Source organism: Pelodiscus sinensis, chromosome 8 (assembly GCF_052426305.1).
Source record: "Pelodiscus sinensis isolate ZL-2025 chromosome 8, ASM5242630v1, whole genome shotgun sequence".
Classification (NCBI taxonomy): Eukaryota; Metazoa; Chordata; order Testudines; family Trionychidae; genus Pelodiscus; species Pelodiscus sinensis.
The window spans coordinates 73,969,945-73,982,709 of record NC_143059.1 but is presented as its reverse complement, the minus strand read 5'-3'; the positions used below and the strand labels follow the sequence as shown (position 1 = coordinate 73,982,709).

Here is a 12,765-nt window from a genome sequence, read left to right as displayed (position 1 = left end):
TGAACCCAGCGCCAGGCCCGGCCCCGGGCAAGGCCCTGCACAAACAGGCAGAACCCGAGGGAGTCTTGCTCTGAAGATGCAAAGATCAGCCCAGGCGCTGAGCCACCGCCCCTACCGCGGGCACTGCAGCAATTAGCGCCACGCACGCCGGGGGGACGGGCCGCACGGGATTCCCGTGTCATTAACCGCCGCTTGGGAATCTGACCCCAGTTCAGATAACAGCGCTGGCCAGACGCCAGCCCTTCAGCAGTGTCCACCCCAGCCCCCCGGCCTCCGAACGCACACTCCCCGCCCACCGCCACCTCCGGAAACACGAACGATCCGTGTCCAAGGGTGCCAGCGTCTCCAGCCGCCCGGCGCCCTTCCCGCCGCAGTCTCAGGAGGGGGCAAGGACAAGGAAAAGCACTTCACCCGCGGGCTGCCTGGGGACGAGGATGGACTCGGAGGGGACCCACAGCAAGTCCTAGTTCAGAAGGGGGTTAATGGTGCTGCTGCTCCAGCGGTTCGCAGGCTGCTCTCTCACTGCGGAGCCTGCACTGCCCGGGCATCCCCATCAGGGAAACGTCCTGTGCCTAACCGACCTCCTCTCCTGCGAGCCCAAGCGCCGAACCTCGCCCTCCGAGCGCTGCACCTCTCTGCTGGCCGGTTCCGCTCCCCTGCGCCTCACGTCTGCCCCTCAGCTCCCTGGGCCCGCTCCCGTCACCCCCTCGACAATGCAAGGCAGGTACAAGGGTTGCCCAGCCTGGTCCTCGCCCACAAGACGCCAGCTCCCACTCTGAAGCAAGCGCCTCCTTCACCCCAGGGCCCGGTTCCTGCCTAGGGAGAGGATCAGCTACTCTACGCGCAAACCTTGCTGCCATCCGCCAAACAGCTGTGCCCCTTGCCGGGCGGAGAGTGACGCGGGGCCCGCGCCCCGTCTCCCCTCGCGGGGCCCGCGCCCCGTCTCCCCTCACAGGCCCGCGCCCCGTCTCCCCGCGCCCCGTCTCCCCTCACGGGCCCGCGCCCCGTCTCCCCTCACGGGCCCGCGCCCCGTCTCCCCGCGCCCCGTCTCTCCTCGCAGGCCCGCGCCCCGTCTCCCCGCGCCCCGTCTCCCCTCACAGGCCCGCGCCCCGTCTCCCCGCGCCCCGTCTCCCCTCGCAGGCCCGCGCCCCGTCTCCCCTCCCCGCGCCCCGTCTCCCCTCGCAGGCCCGCGCCCCGTCTCCCCGCGCCCCGTCTCCCCTCGCAGGCCCGCGCCCCGTCTCCCCGCGCCCCGTCTCCCCGCGCCCCGTCGCCCCTCGCAGGCCCGCGCCCCGTCTCCCCTCGCAGGCCCGCGCCCCGTCTCCCCACGCCCCGTCGCCCCTCGCAGGCCCGTGCCCCGTCCCCCCTCGCGGGCCCGTGCCCCTGCAGGCAATGGCGTTAAGTGCAAGCAGCTCTCTCTTGGCGATCAGAGGCTGCGGTTCAAAGAATTTTCATCTAAGCCAGCAAACGTTTACAAGAGCAGCAGCGGCAGGGACACCTCCGCCGCCGGCCTGCCCCACAGCAAGTCCGGATTCAGCCCCTCCCCTGGCTCCTTGCCGGGGGGCGCGAGGGCTCAGAGAAGCGCCTACGACTAGCCGCTCGCTGCCCAGCAATGACCAAGAAGCCAGAAGAGCGCTAAGGCTGCATGCACCAGGCGCTGTCGGGAGCCGGGCGGGCCCTGTGGCACCGGTCCCTAAGCCCAGGATGGGAACTGCAGCCCGAGGTGGCGAGGAGACGCTCCTTGGCATAAGCCCAGCGCACGTCAGCCGGGTCCAGTCCGTTAGGAAGCAGGCTTAAGACAACAAAACAAACCACTTGCAACCCAGACCAAGAGCGGCCCCGGCGGCACGGGGGCGGCCATGACGGGCTCAGGCCGTGCGCTGGCAAGGCCAACGCTTTCCCCGCTTTTAGCCCCCGTGCTCTGTAAAACCCGCGGCTGCAGGCATGGGCGCTGGACGCCCGGGGATCTCGAGAGGCCGTCTAACCCAGCTTCCTGCGTGGGACGGGACCTATCAAAGCCAGGCCACCCCGACGGGCGTCTGGCCGTCCTGGGCGGGGAAACCGCCAGCGGCTGGGAGTGCAGCGCGTAGCCAGACTCAGGCCAGGGCTGCGCCCCGCAAGCAACGCCGCCGCCAACACGCAGCTCCAGCTGCCTGGCGACCAACTCCTCCAGCGCCCCCGGCTTCCCGCACTTGAGCTGGAGTCAGCTCACCCACTAAATCAATCCCCAGAGCGTCCATCGTCCCTTAGGTACAGACAGGCCTGGGCGTTAGAGTCTTTCCACGTGTCTAACGCCCGCCCAGTGAAGCCCTCCCCTCGGGGGACATGGAGACCTGCTGACCCATCTAGAACAGAGCCGAGCCCATCTGAGGACCGTTAGCAGGTGCCCCTCCGACTTCCCGCCCTGCTATTTAACCTTTCCCCACCGGCTGGGCTTCGGACCTTGGGTTGTTTCTCTTGCTCTCCGCCGGCCTCTCCAACCGGCCCACGTCTTCCGAGCCGCTTCCCCGGGGTGGGCTAGGGCTGTCACATCCCCATTATTTTGCTAATTGGATCACGGATACAATTTGCATCAGCTATTCACTGAGTCGATAAGGGCGCTGCGGGCCCAGGGCTGCTGCGACACTTCCAAGGCGAAAGCGCTGCAGGGAGCACGGGGCCAGCGGGGGACTCGAACAGCCCCCCCCCCCAGGGCATTTCAAAGGGGCAGCGCCGTGTGGAGCCCGGAGTCAGCGAGGGAGTCCCAGCCGGCCCTGGGCTGCACACGGGGTCTGGCCCCAGGCTCCACATGGTGCTGCCGCTTTGAAACACCCCTTCTCTTCCCCCTCCCACGCTGCCTGTCTGGAAGGGCAGCGACTAGTCAACTAGCCGTTCACATCCCTAAACTGGGTACGGATTTTCAGCTGCGGCCTGCTCCGTGCCACATGCGCCAGGGCAGTTTCCTCCTGCGCCTTGTGCCCCTCTCGAGCTTACACAGAACCTCTCGGGCCCGGAGCGCGTGCGTCTCGGCCACAGGAGCTGGTCCAGTAAAAGTCCCGCCCCCCCGGTCTCTAATACAACGCGCCTGCTAACGCTCCCCTGAACGGCAGAAGCCCCATGCGCAGCGACAGCGCCCTGTGGGCTCATTTACGACCTGCTCGCTCTCTGCAGACCCTTCTCAGCCATTCTCCGTCCCGCCCTAGCTGGGCATTTGATTCGAACCCCCTCCCCATGCAGCCCTTTGCGTTCGTCCTTCCTAAATTTCACCCTGCTGCTTTCAGACCAATTCACTAATTTGTTACGGTCCTTTTGAATTCCAGTCCTGTCCTAAGCCCTCCCAGTGTGGGGTCATGTGGCTATTTTATAAGCATGTGCGGGGACTTGAAGGCCCGGTGGAGCCGCTGTGTTCATCTGTGCATCTGACGAAGTGGGTCTTTGCCCACGAAAGCTTATGCTCCAACACTTCAGTTAGTCTCTAAGGTGCCACAGGACTCCTCATCGCTTTTGCAGATTCAGACTAACACGGCGACCCCTCTGATACTTGTGTTCATCTGGTTCATCGTCTTAAGCTGAATAAGGACAAATGCAAAGTGCTCCGTTCACGGAGGAACAATCCGTCCCACGCACAGAATAGGAAGTGACTAGGAAGGAGTCCTGCAGAAAGGGACCTAAGGGTCAGAGTGGACCACAAGCAGAATATGAGTCAACAGTGTGACACTTGCAAACACGACTGTGCTCTGCGTTCACAGGAGCGGTGTGAGCAAGACACGAGAATCATTCCTCCGCTCTGCTCTGAATCGGCCTCAATTGGAGTCTTGTGTCCAGTTCTGGGCACCACACCGCAGGACAGATGTGGAGAAATGGGAGAAGGTCCAGAGAAGAGCAACAAGGATGATGAAAAGTCGAGAGAACATGAGCTCTGAGGGGAGGCGGAAGGAACTGGGCTTGTTTCGTTTGGAAAGGAGAAGACAGAGGGGCCATGAGAGCGGTTTTCAAGTATCTAAAAGGGTGTCACAGGGAGGGGAGACAATTGCCCTCCTTTGTCTTTGAGGACAGGACAAGCAGCAATGGGCTTAAACTGCAGCAAGGGAGGTTTAGGTTGGACATTAGGAAAAACTTCCTGCCTGTCAGGGGGTTAAACACTGGAATCAATTGCCTGGGGGGGTTGTGGGATCCCCATCCCTGGAGATATTGAAGAGCAGGGTGGACAGACACCTGTCAGGGATGGGCTAGACCAGGGCTAGTCAACTCTGGAAGCCCTGGGGGCCACAACGATCCTTACCACACATGCCAAGGGCTACAACTTAAGTGTGGTTGCATAAACATGCAAATTTATGCAAATAGCTTCTTTCACAGTGACAGGCATGAATACACAGATTAAGACAAGACTTCACAACACGCAGGCCCCATTGAAGTCAGCTCTGCTGATATTAATACATGCAACAGTTACCCCATTTCCACCCCTACGACAGCACTTTGAATGAGCAACGCCAGGCCAGGAATTTAACTACTAAAATGCATCTCAACGGAAGGCCATGATACTGACGCGCCATTGTGGGGCGTGCTCTCAGTGGAGGCCACGTTCAAAGGATCCCACCCGTGGGCCGCGTGTTGAGCCCTGCGTAAACAAACCGCCCCGCAGGCCACAAACGGACCACGGGCGGCATGTTCAGTAGCCCTGATCTAGATGGTGCTGGGTCCTGCCATGAGGGCAGGGGACGACTCGATGCCTCTCGAGGTCCCTGCCAGTTCTAGTGTTCTGTGTGGTCTGATCCACTGCACATCACAAACCACAGAATCTTTGCCTCCCCCCCACTCCTGTGGAGGACCCCGACCTCTAGCTGAGTTACTGTGGTCTTCAAAAGCTTCAGGGGTAGCCGAGTTAGTCTGGAACAGGAAAAACCACCAATGGTCTGCAGACGGGATCAGGAGCTTTCGTGATGACCGGAGACATCTAAAGAAGTGGGCGGCGCCCACGACAGCTCATGGTGCTATCGACAGGTGGTGTTAGTCTATAAAGTGCGACCAGACCATTGGTTGTGGTCAAGTCGTGGCTGAAAGCCCTCAAAGGACAGAGAATCTACTGTTGCACTCATGTAACCTGCAAGTGACCCCAAACGTGACGAGACACCAGCCGGACACCCGGGAAAGAATTCTCTGCAGTAGCTCGGAGACCTGCCATCAGGTGCCCCATCACTGGCTGTTGGGGATTCTGGCTACTAAGCATCACAGACTGGCTGGGAGCCACAGTAGCGATCAGACCAGCCCCTCCATACACGCGCCACGCTCAGCCTTGAAGCCAGGTGGGTTTTGGTCCCACTGTTCCCTCTGGCAGGCTATGCCAGAGCTTCATGCATCCAATGGTTAGAAGCCATCATCTCCTTTCAAACTGCCCCTGTCGACGGCCAGTTTAGAGCCACTCGACTCAGTTATCCAGGCCAGTATGCTCGCTCCGCCTGTCACTCAGCCGCTTTGGAGTGAGGCCTCTGGACCGCATTTGTGAGAACGCCCCCCGCACGGCCAGCAGCCTCCCTAAGCATCAAGCCAGGTCACAGCCACTACTTCCCCCCTTCTGGAGATCAGGGTCCTGCCGATGTTGCAAATTACCCTGGACTGTTCAACAAATCCACGTTGGCCACCACTACAGCCCTGCTAGTTTGTTCCAGTATCTTCCCAGACTCTGAGGTCGGGCTGTAACCATCTGTAAGCCGCTCGCTTCTGCTGGTGCACCTACAACTGTTTTCTGAGTTACCCCAGGGCAAGCCCACTGCCAGCAAGGGGGCGCCCTGTACGTAACCAGGATTCTCATTTGCCCTATGGAAACAGTTCATCGATTAATACAGTTGCGATAGAAAAACCTAGCATGGTTTTCCAATCCCTGCCAGGGACTAAAGGGCTACAGATCAGAACCACAGTGCATTGCCCAGGGCAATGACTTACACAGAAACGCAATCTGCAAAGCCTCTTGACACAGGTGGGTTTCGAAGTTAAACTGCATTTTAAATCCCTGTCAGCATCCCAGGAGGGGTTACATGCTGGAAAGATTTGGAAGCGGTCGGTCAGAGGTGTGCACACACGCACGCACGCACACACACACACACACGCACGTGCACACACGCACACACGCGCACACGCACACACACGCACGTGCACACACACGCACACACACGCACGCACACACACGCACAAAAAGCAGATGGATATCAACAGCAGAACAGAACACACACAAGTGTCCAAGCGAGCACTACTCAAGGAGAAGCAGCAGAAACTCCCATCTGAACATCACTTGTCTCATGCTTGTAGGAATGGGAAGGGGTGCACGAGGGGCAGAACACATTGAGCAGCACAGAGCTTCAGACACAGGTCCACAAAGGAAATTCGCCTCCCCACCACAACACTCCCAGCTGCCTCGTCCACGCTCACCGTTCGATCCAGCACTAGTGCAGCTTTGTTCGGGGACTCTACAATTGTTAGATCACCGTTGGGTTGTACTGGACGATATTTCCAACCAGTGAGAGAGGAAGAAACTACCCATGCTCTCTCCTTGGAAGGCTCATAGGGGTAGCTGGCCTAATCTGCATCTTCAAAAATAACGAGCAAGTCTTGGAGGTGCCCCGGGATAACAAACATACAGGGTCATGAGCTTTCGTGGGCAAAACCCACTTCAGATGAGTTGGCGTGGAAGCCACAGAATCCAAGGCATACAAGAGCAAAAGCAGTTCTCTGACTGAAGGACCCATGGTAATGAAGCTAATTAAGCAGGCTGGATGTGTCCCATTCAAAGCTCTTGATGTAAAATGTAAGTATCAAAGGCAGGGGGAATTGGCTGTAGAAAGCATTAACCAGTTTAGGGTCTTTATTCAAGCCCAGAGTAACACTGGCAAACCTATGAATGAATGCCAGATCAGCAGACTCTCTATAAATGGGGGATAAAATGCCTTTGTAGAAGGATGGCTACTTCTAAATCCATTCCTGAATGTGTAGGGAGGTTAGAATGGTCCCTACAGGTCTACATGCGTCCCCATTCCTGAGGTCTGATTTGTGTCGGTTTGTCCTTTGGCGCAGAGACTGTTCGGCTTGGCCAATAACATGGCAGAGGGGCATTGCTGGCACATGACGGCAGAGATCGCATGAGAGGACGTGCAGGCGGACGAGCCCCTAATGTGGTTTATGCGGTTAGCTCCTGTGGTGTCGTTGCTTGGACAGAACTGGCACTGAGGCTTCATTAACATGGGTTCTACAATGGACAGGGGCTGCTTTTGCTGCTGGATTGTGTGTCTCCCACTTCAACTCACCCGAGGAAGTGGATTTTGCCCACAAACGCTCCAGACCTTATATATGTGTTAGTGTCTAAGGTGCCACCGGAGCGCCCCTTGGACGAACAGTGCAAGGAACACTCACCGTACTGCTAAATCGGAGCCGGCAGACACACAACGCAGGAACGCAGTCCCCGGCTGTTGTTCATCGCGCAGCCAAAGCAAAACTCGCCAGGATTCTAAACGATGGCTGCATTCTTTGATCCCGTATGTGAGCATTTTGCTCCGGTTACAACAAGGTTCCCAGCAGATTTCATCAGATAAATGAGCACCACATCTTAAAACCCCATCACACGTGCATTAGTCACAGGAGAAAATGGCTGGCTGACCCACGGCTGACAGACTCCATCGCCGCCTCACACAACCCACTATTAAAATTTAACAATGTCAAAACCAGCTTCCTGCTCTGCTTGCAGTGCTGAAGCAAAGCAGTCAAGCTTTGGCTCGAGAGAAAAAGCAATTGTCAAAAAAGGCAGCCTCGGAATCCAGAGATTTCATTCTGAAACAAATTAAGGCAGCTGAGTCCCTGAAGTTCAGACCAGTCCTTTGGGAGGATGCAGAGCTGCATCTTAATACCCACAATCTCTGAACTTTGAGGAAAGGGTATTTACATAACTGAGCTTTGAAAAAAAACCTGTTCAACATTTTCAACCATTTTATCTGGGCTGTTGATGCCACGAGACTAGAAAAAAAGCAAACCAGCTTGAAATCCTCCATACTGCTTAAGACACCAACTCTCACCTTCCATTTTTGGGATCAACTACTGTCCTTTGTACAGATTTTCAAGCGCTACCACGTCCCCTTGCTAGTTGTAACGTCATTATCCACTCAAGAAACGACTTCATGCCACTTCCTGGAGCTGGCTAAAACTGTAAGTAGCATGAATGCTAGACCCCGTCCCTTCCCACAACCTTGTTTAAACATTCTTTGCTTTTAACAAGTTGCTTTCAAAATCATTCCCACGAGGAGGCGTCGTCCAGCGAGGGGAGAACACACCCGTGAAGCCAGCATTCTAGAGTCTTTACGCAGCAGATGGAGAAAGGAGAAAGAAAAGGGAATTCCAAGAGCATTTTTGTAGAACACTGTAGGGATAACATATTAATGTATTAAAAGTGATTCCCCCAAGTGGAAGTGACTCCCCATAATTTGTTCCCCACAACTTAAAGTGTTTAGATTTTTTATTATTATGTTAAGATTGTTAAATGTTTAGATTTATTACTATTGCCCCTCTAGAATATAATTTGTTAGGAATGTAATATTAGGTCATGTAACTTAAAACTGTTAAAAATATAATCCTATGTAGCCAGACACAGCTCCCCTCTCTGTGTCCCAGGGCAGGCTTAAATTTATTGTTACACAATTGACGCCCATTCTCTTCAAAGCACTGTGAAGCAATTAACCCTAATCGCAAAGTGAAACATTGTAACTTTAACAGTAACTAACTCAGCACTCAGAGAATGTTTTAAGAAATGCCACCCAGAAACTTTTGTAACTACAACTCTGATATATGTTGTTGTTATACAAAATACTGTATTGGAAACATTAATTAGGGAATGTATGTAAGAGAGAGAGAGAGTGCTTGGACGATGAGTGAATGGTTCTGAGAGGTGCCAGCCTGAGAATGCAGCAACAAAGGGCTGAAGAAGGCGTCAGGTGCCAGTGCAACCAAAAGGTGTCAAGTGGAGAAAACCAAGTACTGGAGTCCACCCTGTGAGATCACTGACCAGCACCTTGCAGCCACCCTGGACATCAGCATGATGCAGCAATTCCCATAGACTGGCATTGGAAGAAATTCCTATAAGAACTGGACTAAAAGACTATGGAGTCAGAGTCCAAGGTTCTGCTGCCAGCCCACCAGGAGCTTCAGATGCGCATCTGATCAGGACTTCACTCCCCGCTACCATCACTTGTGTACAGAATACCTGGCCAGTATTCTGTCACAAGCAACTTCCAGGCTGGTAACTGTAACAATACACAGAACCTGAATGAATGTGTGTATGTGTGTATATATATAAGTGTATAAGGGTTAAGTAGTGATAGGAATAAGTAGTTAAACAACGTTGTTTGCTTCTATCTTTTATTATTCTCTTTACAAAAAATGTGGCTTTTTGCCTTATCCCCCTCATAAGATCCTGCTTGCTTCTATTGGTACAACATTTTGGTGGAGAATGCGAAAGGGGGAATATTGGTAAAGAGCCTCAGGTATTGTGGACATTGGTGTGCACATAGCTGACTCTACAGAGAGCAGTTCTTTTTTTTTTGGTTAACCAAAGCCAGCTGACCTCCAGAGGGTAGAGGCTTCACAAAAGAGCTCATAGTAAAAATAAGCTACGGTTATTCATTCCCATGAAGAGGAGTTGTCCAGCGAGGGGAGAACACACCCGTGAAGCCAGCATTCTAGAGTCTTTACGCATATGGAGAAAGGAGAAAGAAAAGGGAATTCCAAGAGCATTTTTGTAGAACACCAGTGATTTTTATTTCACCAAATGCTTCTGTGGATGGAGAATCCCTATAAAATGTCCATGGCACTTTGAAGTTGGCTTGCAAAGAGGAGAAAGTTTGCCCTTTTCTGAAACTTTAAAAGCTGCCTTTGTCCATAATAAAAAGGTGAGGTGCAGTGTGTGTTTTCCGCCCCTCAGTATGAGAGATCAGGTCTGGTGCCCTCAGCCTTTTCGTGACAGACGCTATGGAGAATGGTGCGCTTGGTCGGGTTATGACATTTGGAAAGCCATGCCGGGAAACCAGCTTGAGAAGTGATTTTGTTTGGGTGTCTCCGCCATCCCAACACCTGTTTACTTCAGACACTGGGGAAACGTAGTGGAGATAATCCCATGCCTCAGTTTATGTCTCTCCCCCGCCGCCCTGCAGCCAGTTTAACCTCCTGGACTTGAAGGAGCCACATGCTTTGTCCTGCCTCACGTATAGCCCTCGACGGCTACATCAGCAGCATCCCTCGCCACCCCAAAATGACAGCAGCTGGAATGTTCCGTTACATCAGAACCAATGGTCCACCTAGCCCAGTGTCCTGTCTGCTGACAGCGGCCAGTGCCAGGTGCTCCAGAGGGAGTGAACAGAACAGGGAACCATCAAGAGATCCCTACCCTGTCACTAATTCCCAGACAGAGGCAAGGGACACCATCCCTTCCCAGCTTGGCTAATAGCCACTGATGAACCAATCCACCATGAATTTATCTAGCTCTTTTTTGAACCGTTATAGCCTTGGCCTTCAGAACATCCCCTGGCGAGGAGTTCCACAGGTTGGCTGTGTGAAGAAATACTGCCTTTGCTTTGTTTTAAAGCATTACCTGCTTTTTCCAAGTCATCACTGCACTTTCTTGCATGCTGCCCATCAGAACATAACATGCCATTCCTCCGCGTGTCTGCGGGCTGCTCCTCTCTGCTCATTGCCATCACAATCCAGCAAGGTATCTAAACTCAGGCATATGCTAATGCACACAGAGTGCTGCCTTTGAACTTAAGCATGTGGCTCCCTTTAATTCATTAAGTACCCCATTGACCCAGGGGCCTAACTCCCTCCTGAAGCCCCATGTCTGTTATGCCTCCTGCAAGCAAGGGGCTGACTAAAGATGGCGAGGTATAAAGGCCACTGGGACTTGGCCATTTATTGAACATGCTCTGATGCTCCTTTTTGACGACAGAACCGGTTCCTGGCAGGATGGTGTCTACACAAGTTGTACTAAAGTGCCTAACATATTTTGGTCACTGCTAGGGATTAATTGTACATGAATAACAGCCTTTACTGAAGGTTCTGTACCTCTCTCAACGATCGACTACCAGCCCTCTCAACACGCATCTGGCGCCAGCAAAGCCAGATTTGACCTTCCTGACTGTCCTAAAGCAAAGGGTTTTTTTTTTCTTATTAAAATAGGGAGCCTTCCAATCCTCCTTTATCCACTTTGAAGAACCCCAAAAGGGGACGCACACCACCCGGGAAAGGCATGGCCACCTGTATTGTACCAGGGTGCTAATGGTGCTTGGGGTTATAGAAAATATTAGTTTTCAAGGCACATGGAGATCGATGTCTCGAAAGTCAGGGTGGGCAAGATCCGGTCCGTGGGCTGGATCCAGCTTGCCAAGCCTTTTGATCCAGCCCACAATCCTCCCCCTCCCCCACCCTGCTCCCAGGCCAACGGAGACACGGGGGCAAGGGAGCAGACAAAGTCATTCTCTGTTCAAAGTGGCTGGTGGCTCCCTCCCTCTCCCAGGGGCAGGAGGCACTTAAAGGGAACCACCCCCACCCCTTCTGGGAGTGGAGCTAGTCAACCACACTTTGTGAAGAAGTCCCCCCTGCAATAATTATTGCCCACCCCAGCTCCAAATTACACGAAGAGGGGTGTTGGTTACTTGAAATGGAGAGTCACTTCCAATCAAGGGCACCTGGATTTTCTTGTGAAAGGGCTATTTGGAAAGTAACTGCTAGTCTAACATGCTCAAGCCACCGCTGCGATTCTTTTACTTCACAGACCCAGGGCTAGTACAACATGGGAACAGATTCCTGCCCGCATTGTAGCGGCTACTTTTCCAGAGTTTTTAATTGTGAATTGAATGCGATGCTAACACACGTGGGCCCTTATGCACCCAAGCTTAGTGAGCACAGACTATAAATAAGCAACTTCTAGTTGCTAAGGAGCAGACCACAAATGCAGGGCATCATACTCTCCACCACTCAAAGAATTTCTCCGCAGCAAGGGGATTTCTACTATCTGTTGCCTTCATCCAAGTTAGGCCCACATAAGGCAGTTTTGCAGAAACGGCTTGAGATGATGCAGCTTCCATCTCTTTGTACAACCTGTGCTGTTGTCCACTTTTCCAGTATCGATAATGTGGAACATGAGAAGTGGTGCACACAAAGTATGGGCTGGAAGGTCACTCATTTGCCTACAGACAGGAGAAACTGAGGCGGGGAGGGGCACTACTGAATGTTACTTAGGACTCAATACAGGCAGCTGTGAGCATGCACATGGTCAGTCACGAAGCTTCCTGTGTGCTAATCAGTTAGTGACAGTCCTCGTCTATTGCAGTGTTGTCTGCTCGGAGGGTGAGCACAACACTATTCCACCGCCAAGCAGACCACAGGTCTCTTGATCCAATTCCATCTGACAAGCAAGCCAGCGACACAAGGAAGATATCATCAGCACCCCTACATCACCTGTGCATGTGCCAGGGGAACACACATCAGTAAGCCACATCAAACAGCAGAAAACAGGCTTTTGTGTCTAGGCATTTACCACCACGGTATCGACTCCTCAGTCGTTAGCAAATCCTCAGTATGGCCAGCCACACCACTGTGCCAAGAGCCTAGTCGCAATTCACTCTCAAAGAAAATGAAGGTGACCCCCGGGGAAAGCAATTTAGAGTGAGGGAGATCATGGGAAGACACACTCCGGCAAGACTGCATTTCAGCTTTCACCGGCCCCCTCTACTCAACTGCTAAAAAGATTTCATCAGGAAT

General features: G+C 53.7%; 1 protein-coding gene across 25 annotated transcripts in view; it reads right to left on the bottom strand.

The window, feature by feature from the left end:
* LCOR (ligand dependent nuclear receptor corepressor) overlaps positions 1-12,765 on the bottom strand; it is a 118,887-nt gene that overhangs the window by 20,188 nt on the left and 85,934 nt on the right. The gene's annotated exons all lie outside the window — the stretch shown is intronic.